The sequence below is a fragment of the Wolffia australiana genome, chromosome 5 (assembly GCF_029677425.1).
Source record: "Wolffia australiana isolate 7733 chromosome 5, ASM2967742v1".
In the NCBI taxonomy this organism is placed as follows: domain Eukaryota; kingdom Viridiplantae; phylum Streptophyta; class Magnoliopsida; order Alismatales; family Araceae; genus Wolffia; species Wolffia australiana.
Genome location: NC_135839.1, coordinates 18,561,683 through 18,572,818, shown reverse-complemented (window position 1 = coordinate 18,572,818; position 11,136 = coordinate 18,561,683).

Sequence of the window (11,136 nt, the reverse complement as noted above, 5' to 3'; positions counted from 1 at the left end):
GGCCTTAGACCCCAATACTCCACTTTTTAGGTATGCATAGATGCAAATCTAGATCATCTAAACTTTGATCAAGTTACAGCAAAGCTTAAGTCACATGAGGTGTATATCTCTTATTATCAACAAAGCTCTGGTGCCACTGCCTTTCCACCAGTTACAAATAACATCCAAGTCTCCTCACATCATCATACCAAAGTCAATCTCAAGGAAACACATAAAATCAAGGAGGAAATCAAGGGAGAGGTGGATTAAGTAATGGGGGAAACAAAATCGTGGAAGAGGAGAAAAACAACTACACTTCCCACTGCAAAATATGTGGTTTTTGATGCAATCAATTTAATCTCAACCACTTTCCTGCACAATTCCAGCAACCTCAACATCAGCCCTATCATCCAAAAAAACAATCCCAAATGCATCCATAAGCATACTTTGTACAAGGGCCAACCATCTCTGACTCTACACCTGAACCATTAGTAGCTAGATCATAATACCCAAATACTGGGGCCACACACCATGTCACACCCAGTCCCACTGTCATTAGACAGCCACTAGCCAACCATGGCTCCGATCAGTTGCAATTGGGTAATGAGATAGGTTTGACAATCCTCTCTCATGGTTCTCTACACCTCTACTCTTATACATGCCTACTTAAATAGCATAACATCCTACAAGTTCATATGGTTAAAGAGATCTGCTTTCAATTGAAAAACTAACCACTCATAATCAATTTTATGTAGAATTTGATTCTGAATTTTGTCTTATGTTTAGTTAATTAGTTAATTATCTCCCTATCTATCTTCTTCATATACATATAAGTACTGCTCTAGCTTACCTATCTATACTACATTAAATAATCTTTCCCTATCCATCGAGATCCTCCTTCTTCCTATTCTTTACTCTTATTAAACTATTTAAAATTATAAAATAATTATGTATCTTTTCACTAACTATATTTCTATGATTCTAGATATTATATCTTATATCTTAATTCTTTGTTATTCTTAGTATCTATAATATTCATTAATATAATATCAGATATTCTCTCTTCTCTAGTTATATTATTAAACAAATATTACCTCTATTTAATAAATACTTAATTCTTCTTAGATTCATTATCTTTAGTATTATTATATCTCATTAAATAAAAACTCAATTATTGAATATATCCATAATGGCCAGTCCCTGTCAAAACGACCTTACTCACACTATACATTTGAGTAAGTTTACATGTTTTATCAAATTTATTTGATTGTATGGAATTTAAGTTTACAACAAAAAATTAAAAATTTATTTTGTAATTTGCATTAATCAATGAGAACTAAAAAAAACTTACCAGTCTATAAGGAAACACATCTATAGTCAACATGGAAATGGCTGCAGCCGAGAAAGATGCAACTTTCACATCAGGCATTAAGCTAGGGCTTGGTTTATGGTCTGAAAAATGGGTATCAAAGAGAGCTGAAAGTTCTGAGGAAAGTATAATTTGATGGACATGAAAATAATAATTCATAATGGGGACATGTAATCAATTACATAAGTCGGAAGTTGATTGATCAAATAAGCAGCAGTTACAATCACTTCATCCCAAAATGACTTTGGCATCCCAAAATGAAGTTGAGGAAGAGCGGTTCCAACTAAATGTTTGTGTTTCTGTTCAGAAATACCATTTTGTTTAGGAGTGTATGAACAAGACACTCTATGAATGATACCTTGAGACTTTGAGATAAGTATTGAGGGATTGGTATTCTCCACCCCAATCTGATTGGAGATATTTATCATGGAAGAAAATTGTTTTCCCAACTTGTTTTAGAAAGTGTTGGAATACTTGAAGTAAATGATTTTTCCTTTTGAGTGGGTAAACCCATGTAGATAATCTCAATACTTAAGGTTTTAATCATCGTCGGTAATTGAGATTATTCAATATAAATATATTTAACGGTACTAACATAGAAATATTTGGCTAGTGATGAGTATAGATCCTCTCCCCACGAAATTATGATTAACAATTAAATTTTCTTAGTATATTGGTTAATGATACTAGAAAAGATAAAAATGAGAATATAATATGCTAGATAGTGATATCAAGTAAAAGGTTATGAAAGTTATAAGTCAAACTTAAATTAGAAATAAAAGAGGAAATAAAAGTAGAATTATGTGACGTGTTATGGGAATAAGGTAGTGGATGTGACGGATATGATCGTGATAGAGTGCGAGAAGAGTGTGATTGTAGAGTGAGAGATGAGATAATGTTTATGTAAGGAAGTGGGATGATGGTGAAAAGATAATAATAAACTTGAATTATGCTACGGATGATGTCGTGAAAGAAACAACATAAGGCGAAGATGCTTACCAATGATCCTTACGTTCTGCTGGTATCACGGCAATTTGAAAGTGCAGGTAAGTTCTCCCTCTTCTCTATATTTTTTCCCTTACACCCAAGACACCAAGAACACACTTGATGGATCTCAAAAACTCACTATCTTTCAATCAGCCTACACAAGTAGAAAGAAACTTAAAGATAAATTTCAGAGTGATTCAAGCCTCTATTTAGGGAACGGCACATCCGGGACGTGAGGCCTCGGATGTGACGGGATGGATGATGGGTTGTGACGAACGGTGATGTGACAAAATGTTCGTCACGTCACCGTCACATCACGTGTCTGAGGATTTTCAAAAAATTCATCACGTACCCGTCACGTGTCCTCGCATCCTCGTTCCGTCTAGTCATCGTCACGGTGACGGCATCACCGTCACTAGTGATGGGAAATTCCCCTAAATTGGTTACCAATGAAAGAGAATAAACTGGATTAATTCTGTGACCTAAATCATTCCTACACTTGGCCCCTAAAGAGAGAGGAGAGAGAGAGATTCCAGCCACGTTCCTAAATCGTTCTGACCCATTCAACGCATTACTGTGAGTCTGTGACACAAATTCCACGCGCGAGAGCGACTCAGAGTCAGTTTCTTCCGCTTCATTTCTCCCATAAATGTGCACCATTCAATCCTCTTGTATTCCACAACACATACTCCAACTCTTTGCCACTGTACTTGCTCTCAACCTTCGTTCTTCTCTCTCTGTTCTGTGCGTCAAAATCCCTCTTGTCAAAGAAGAATCACTCGCAGAGAATCCATATCGGAGAATCCCAAGGCGCTTTTTGAAAGGCAGAGAAGGTACGTCGCCCTAAAACGCGCTTTTCATGGGTCGACTATTAAACCCTGAGTTTTCAGCCATTGATGATGGAAATTCTCAACCTTACTTGCTGTGCATAGGTTGAGAATTTCGACTGCATTTGGCTGAAACTCGAATAATTTATAAATTGTATCATGAAATTTTTATCCTCATTGATGATTAAACCCTACCTGATCTCATCTTATCCTTCTAATTGGCGGCCTTACCCAAATTGGAAAAGGAATTTATAAGAAAAAGGAGAAAATCCTTACCCAAATTGAACATTAGCAAATTCCCTGTTTTGAAGGACTAAAAAAATCAAAGATGAATGGATTATGCATAGTTAGAAAATGCTGAGAAATGAACTGAGGAAATAATTAAGATTCAAAGTTGAGGATACTTCATGCGTAAAGAAAATGTAGTCAACATCAACAATAATTAATATTATTAGTAAATATTTCCTGCTTATTCTAGGGTTTTTTTAAAATTCAGTTATAATTAATTAAAAAATAATTGTCTTAAAATTCCATCAAGGACGTCATCCGTGATGAACTTTGTGTCATGACACGCGTTCGGACTACCCAGTCATCGTCACCGTCACCGTCACGGCTCATTTGGTTTGTCACCGTCACCGTCACGTCATCCATCACAAGTCCGTCATGGTGACGCATGACGTGACGGATGACGTTTGGCGATCCCTACCTCTATTTATAGATCATAGGGTATGGCTGGAAAGAAGAGTTGGAGACGAAGCAGTGCTGAAACTTTCAGCTCAATCAGACCTGTAGATTGTCTGATGTCGTCGATTGAAGTTGGAGCAATCCTAGCTTGTGTCGAGAGGCCACGTTGCCCCACATGCCTTCATTGACTCTTCCAAATAGAGAGAGAGAGAGAGTAAAAAAGTCAAATTTGGTCTTATTTTGCCTCAATGGTGGTGCACACGACCATACCCCATCATTGGATGTGACACCACCACTACAAAAGGAGATGAGTCATATCATGGCACGTCGGCATCGTCAACCTCATACTCGGGATCCAAATTTCATTTCGTTTTAGATTTGATTTCTTAAATTTCTTTGAAACCTCTACGACTTTTCTCTTTCCTCCAAGGTCTACAAATAGGCCATTGCTGTAATCGATCATCGGGGAATTTTGGAATTGGATATTTCTTTTTAAAGATTGCCCTCAGCCTCCTCTCTTCTGCCACTACTGCCAATCATTGCCAAGCTGCTGCTGAGAGGAAGCACCCTATCTCATGTGCCGCATAAGTATTGAGCGCCAGCCGCACCACATCCAACATGGTGCACTACAGAATCGTCCACGACCACCGGGCGACCACTGCGCTCAATGGTCGCCTGTGCGACCATCGTGTGCAATCGCGACCCAAGCGGGTACCGCACACAAACGCAGCCGCCGCCCACGCAGCCACCGGGCATAGCCACCTCCCATGCGGCCACCATGCGCAACCACGGCTCGTGCAACCACCACTTGTGCCACATTCTGCATTGGCCTGCATCAGATGTCTCATCCTACATCAGTGTGCCCCATTTACCATTTAGGTTTGGGGCGTTGCCTTGAACCTCGCAAGGGGGCGACTCCTCCCTTGACCCCCGCCAACTGACCATGCAGTTGGATCCCCTCCAACCTAGTAGATGTGCACGCCAATAGCTTTTGCCATCGAGTGCCACCCCAACTTCCTGCATTGTCCATTGTGCTAGGCCTATGCTAAAGGTCCACTCTTTACTCTTTGGTGATCATCACTACTTTATTCAGTGTTTTCTTGTGTGTTTTTCCCCTGTTATCAGACTTAGTATAATAGGTCAGTGGAATAGGTTTTGGGTCTTCTCATAATCGATCATTTGAGATATTGGCTTTGGAGCTTTGTTTTCATTATGGCAGTTGTAAGACAATCCTCCAGCCCACGACCGAGGAAAGGGGCTGCACCATCATAATTTTCTCTGGATTAAAATGTTTGACAATGGGTCGCGTTGATTTGTGGCCTGTTTTATCCATCCTTAATTGACCTATATCTACCCCACCTGCGTTATTCCTAGCCATTCTGCATCACTAGGTCCACACAATGAATCGCGTTGCTTGGCACGTGGTCCTTTGCTTGACAAGTCAAAAAATGATTCGTTAATCATGAAATGCAACCTTGGCTTTGCTAATCGCGATGTCATAACTAATTAGCTAAATGTTTGGTTAACGCCAATCATTAACTTAGTTAATGTGATGCCGTACATCGTTGGGACGTCGTCTTGTCTGGTATCAAGATGATATTCTGATGCCAAGATGAAGCCAGATGTGGTCGATGACATCGTGCAACTGGTAAATTCCTAAGGAAATATAACTATGTGATGCGATGAACCTAGATGAAGGTACGTGCAAGCCCCGGCTCATGGGGGATTCGCCGAGCTCTAAGCTCCTATATAGGTGACCAGTGATGGTGACGGTGACCTTCTAACCCTCGTCAAAGCAATGACGATGACTATGGTGCCGAATGGAATAGTTCCATGGACGCTCATACATAACAGACGGGATCGACTCGTACCTAGAAAATCACTCGACTCATATTTTTTTATAGATAATCTCTCACCTAAACTAACCAGAGCACAACTGAGCAAAGTCGACAATATCCTAAAGAAGGTAATGTAAATGACGAGCAGAGGGGAACGACGTACCTCGTCGGTGGTGTCACCCGTAGTTAGAGACCAGAACAGGTAAATGCCATGGGAGTGTGATAGAGAAGGTTGGATGTCATTTGACGAGTGGTGGGATACAGCATCAAAGAGGATGAATGTGGTCGGAGACGAGGAATGAGAAGAGGAGTGACAAAGTGGCTCAAACGCACGGCTGATTTCGGCAAGCACAACCTCACATTGGGCGGCGTGAGGGGAGACACGCATCGGGTACGAGCAGCGACATGTTGTTCGGAGTGAGGGCAAATCCGTGCGACAACTGGCGGCTCACAAAACAACTCAGTGTGGTGCATGTCTGAGCAAGTGGCATGCGGGTTAGATGAGTCCAACCAGGACGTGGGTGCAAGCGCAATCAGTTGCAGCTGCAATAATGGTGACACGCAGGAACGTGCTCATGCGTGGCAGTGTGAACAGCCACCGACGGTGCTCAAAGGCATATATAAGACTGGCGGTGAATAGCAGCACACATAGGACTGGTGATATTCGGAAACACAAGGGGTTGGCGCTGAATGCTGCGTTGATGGCGAGCCGTGCACACACAGTTGGAGGAGCACGTGATGCGCCCAAAATATATAGTCAGCGTGCAGAGGCTTCACGATTCAACGCGGTGCGACAAGACCTTGGCGAGATTACGAGATAGCCACGACGGGGGTCTGCTGAATAAGGTGGCTCGAGCTGAATGCTTACGTCGCTTCAAGGGTCAGCTATAGGTTCACACGAGAGCGTGGCAAACTACATGGCGTTGCCGCGGTCACATGAAATGGGTTGACCATTCTATGGTTGTGCCGGATCGGTGGACAAGAGAGCGTGGTACGACAGCAGATCACTGGATGAGATCGCGTGATTCAGGGGGCAGCCGATGGTTGCACGGTCGTGGGACCGGCATAGAATGAAGGCACCGGTGGTGCACTATCGTGTGGTGTGTTCTAGGGTCAGGGAGTTAGCATCGACCGAAGGATGATTGCACGGTCCCGTTGAGAAACTGGTTTGACCAATGCAGTGCAAGAGGCAAGCACATTAACTTGCGCTGGTGCCAGTGGCGGCGAGTGGATCGTGCGACGCGGCTCTCACGGTGAAACGACAGCTGGCTGCACGAACACAAACAAGCAGTGCGAGGCAACCCGATGGGCAGGCTTTCCCTCCACTTTTTATCCCCTTCTCCTCCTCTCTTTCCCTCTCTTCTTCCTCGTGAGATCTGGATGGCAGTAACTGCCAAACTGAAAGAATATGCCAGATCTAACTGTGTGCGGTGCCCATCATGGTCTTACATAGGGCCATGATGGGCCCTTTACAATGAGTCCAAAAAGGGAACCCCTTTTACAACAGAAATAAAAGAAACTATGGAAATTAAATGATACGATGATACGTACGAATACAAACACGACGATATGGAAAAATACAAACATTATGATACATTAAAGGCAATATGAAATCAAAACACGTGAAAGATATGGACGTGCTTTCACCCAGAATATTTGAACTGGGGTGTCTTCATTGACAACTTGGAGTGTTGGTGGGGGGGGGGGGGACGCGCGGCGACGGGATCGTCAATGATGATACTGACGGTGTTAAAGATGTCTTCGATGGAATGGGCCTGCCCACTCCATCATAATGGTTGGTTCTCGCCAATCACTATCACTAGCTTTGATTCATAGCCATTTATGAATTTAACGATGACATGTGGCAACACAAATTAGATATTTAAAATTAAGTTATCAAATCCATATTTAATAAAATTAAGGTCCACAGTACATATAAATATATGTTTTGACTTAAAACAATAATATGTTTCCAAATTTCATGTCAAAAAATTCTAGAAAAATCATATTCTAATGCAAAAAGTTTTATTCTTTCAGAATTTATTGTCACAAAAATGCCAAACATTCTTAATATCATTCTAAAAAAATATAATTATTTAAACTTGATAACATGCATATATAGTTCAATTAATGCAAATAACATGCATATATGGTCATAGTAAGGTACTTAAAATGTATGTTATCACATGTATATCTACCAAAATCATCCAGAGAAATGAGGTAGTTAGAGTATTGAGAATGAGATAAGATGGGGGTTGGATCCCAAAGGTCAGAGTTAATGATTTCTAGACGACATTTTGAAGATGAAAAAGACTGTTTATGCACCTTAGAGATGTGCATGAATCACAAATTAAATGTTTTTGCAGATGGGAAATAGCAAGTACAAACTTATGAAGGATGCATTCTTTGTCCTGAGCTGAGGATGACAAAGCCATGAATGCCATGTTGCTGAAGAAGATTGTTCCCCGACATTTGAAGACTTTGATGGTGGAGGCTAGAAGAAATGGAGATTACCTTTAGTTGGACCTCGAAAAAGTACTAAATTGGTTGTTTTGTCCTTCACAAGACAATAAGAAGCATGCATTTTAACATAGACGTCATTGTCAGCTCTTAATTTCTAGAGGGATGATAAAATTTTTGTTATTTTGGGAGCACGTAAAATGTTTTTGTGGGAAACAATTTGGTCACATGTTATAATTTTCTATGGAACCAATGGCTAGTATGTTCAAACCTGTACCATTATCTATTTGAAGAAGGTCACTACATTGATTGGTCTGTAAATGTTGAATTATGTTGTCAGTCGTGATGTGGAGAGTTGCTTTATTATCAGGTGTTATCCCTGATTTTCAGTAATGTAAGTTTGTGGTGTCTGCCTGGATCTGTTTTGTAAGTATTGTTGAGTTTCATGAGTTCTTGGAGAGTCTGATGCATTCGTGACATTCACGTGCTCGATGTCCAAATTGCGAACATACCTAGCATTGAGGTTGAAAACATTGATTTCTATGCCTCTTCCTTAGCCATGAATTTCTTGGATGATCATGCCTTCTAGAGCCGGGGTTTTAGTTGTTGTAAGATGGCTGATATGATTGATTTTTAGATGCGCTAGCCATTAGACGGAATCCTTTGGTATTCTCCTCTTGATGATGCATTAATATGCGTCATGTGCTTTCAGATTTACCACAATTTGTTCAAAGTTCATGTGACCACTTTTTTCATTTATACTGATCACAAATGGAGAATATGCTGAGCCTAAACATTTGTAAGAAGGTGAATATAATTGATTTCACTTGTTGTATGGCTGCCTCTAAGGCTTGGACAATTCATCAAAAATTCTTCTTCTCTAGTCATGGAACATTGTCCCATGTTATGAAATTGTATATTTATCTCCATGACCCGTGATTGGTGTCTTTTGCTGAAGGTGCTTTACAGCTGTTCCCATGCCTCTCTTGATGACTTGGCCTTGCTTACACATGGAAGTGTAGCTTCCAATATGGCGTAGTGTAGAAATCTGAGCACTTGCCAATGGATTCACCACCAAAGCTTGAACTCAGTATTGTGGACCAGATTTTGTAGTTAATATGTAATTAAGCAAGAGGAGGCGTGCTATAAATTCATTTAAATCATACTCATTTTGCAAAGGTCGGAAAATGCCTTTCCAAGAATGATAGTTCTCTGAATGGAACTTTGTTGAGATAGTCACTCCTCCGGGAATAACAAATGGAACTTGTTTAATGCCTATTCTTCTTGATGGGGGGACTAAGGCAATGGTGAGCTTCCCGTCTGCTGTGGACATGACTCTCATACCATGTACAGAATCGTGTGTATGTTTGCTTTTGAATGGGGATTGATATAAGAGAAAAGGAAGATATAGAGGGTAGAAAGAAGAGGAAGAAGAAGAAGAAGAAGAAGAACAAGAAAAAGAAGAAGAAAAAGAAGAAGTTTTAGGGTATCATGACCCCTCTATAGAGTTCCAATTCACACATACGTTTACAAATCAATCATGTAAGAAGAACTGGAGAAGGGCAGCGGGAAACTGAGGATCGTTCTGCACAGTCATTGACATGATTCCTTGGAGGATTCCTTTGATTCTAGGTCACCTTTGGGCGTAGAAGACTGGTCTCAACCAGGTAGACTCCGCACACGTGGAAGCCATTCGTCTGCTCTCAAGATATATGTATTTTAACTGGTTGAGGTGCGGTGATGAGAGGAGTGGCTGGGTATGCAGATCCTTATATACAGCGTAGTACACCTTATATCACAAACATGATTTTTGGGACGATATAAAGATGGCAAACCAAATTTTTATATAATATGCCTTAAAATTTTAAAATGGGGATGGCCCAAACAATGATCCCAAACATGAGATATATTTTAACCAAGAAATGTTTGAGGTATGTTCAACGTTGACTCCAGCAGATTTAATCCATCTTAAGTCGTTCCTTTGAGAATAATTTGTTGTGAAGAGAATATTTTATGGAATTTTATAAATGTTACTTAGTTATTAAATAATTAGTATGCATATCTTATATTTTATTTATATTTTTTATAGATTTTGATATTTTATTTATATTTTAGGTTGATTTAGTCAAACACCTTAGAGGTGTTTGACCAAATTATTTAGAGGGGTTCGAAATAACAGAGTTATACAACTTATTAAGTTATTATATGACTTTTATAAGTGATTTATACAGGATTTATATAAGAAAATTTGGGTAGAAGAGGCAATTATGTCGAACGCCCCTCAGGTGTTCACCAAAATGTCTGATGCAAGATGGATAAAACTTATATAAACAGAGCGCCCGCCAGAATGCCCGATAGGGATGTATTTATATTTTTATATTTTGTATAAGGTTGAGAGGGATAAAACTGATGTAAATCAAGACATATTCATTGAACACATGAGATGTTCGATGAAATGTCCAAGAGAATTGGCGGTGATAAAACTCTAAGAAACTGATCAATCTCAGTTCGTGCAAAAATCATGCATTCAAAGTGTCAAAATACATAAAAAATCAACCGAAGAAAATCACAAGATCACCTGAATTGCCCTGATTTGACGAAAAAAGTGGCAGCGCCTATCGCCCCCACGTAACTTAGGTATGCGATTTCCTTTGCTCGTCTCCTCCGTCCTAGCGCGAGTCCAGGGTACTCAGACTCTTCTTTGGCACCATTAAGAGATCCAAGAACATTTGGCAAGGTGGCACACCTCTCCTTCTGATCCCACCACCGCCAGAAGGGGTCCTTGCCGTCGTGAATGCCAATGGTCAAAAGATACTGAATTGGGGCCTTCGGCCCCCTTTAACGAATTGGGAGGGAACTCTGAGGCCGTCCGATCAAGGGTAGAGGCCCTGGGGTTCTTCCCAGGTTGTTGGATTGTGTGGCGGTGCCCCACATTGGCTAACAACCGTCGTCTAACCGGTATCATCAACAAGTAGGGGGAATGTTAGACTGA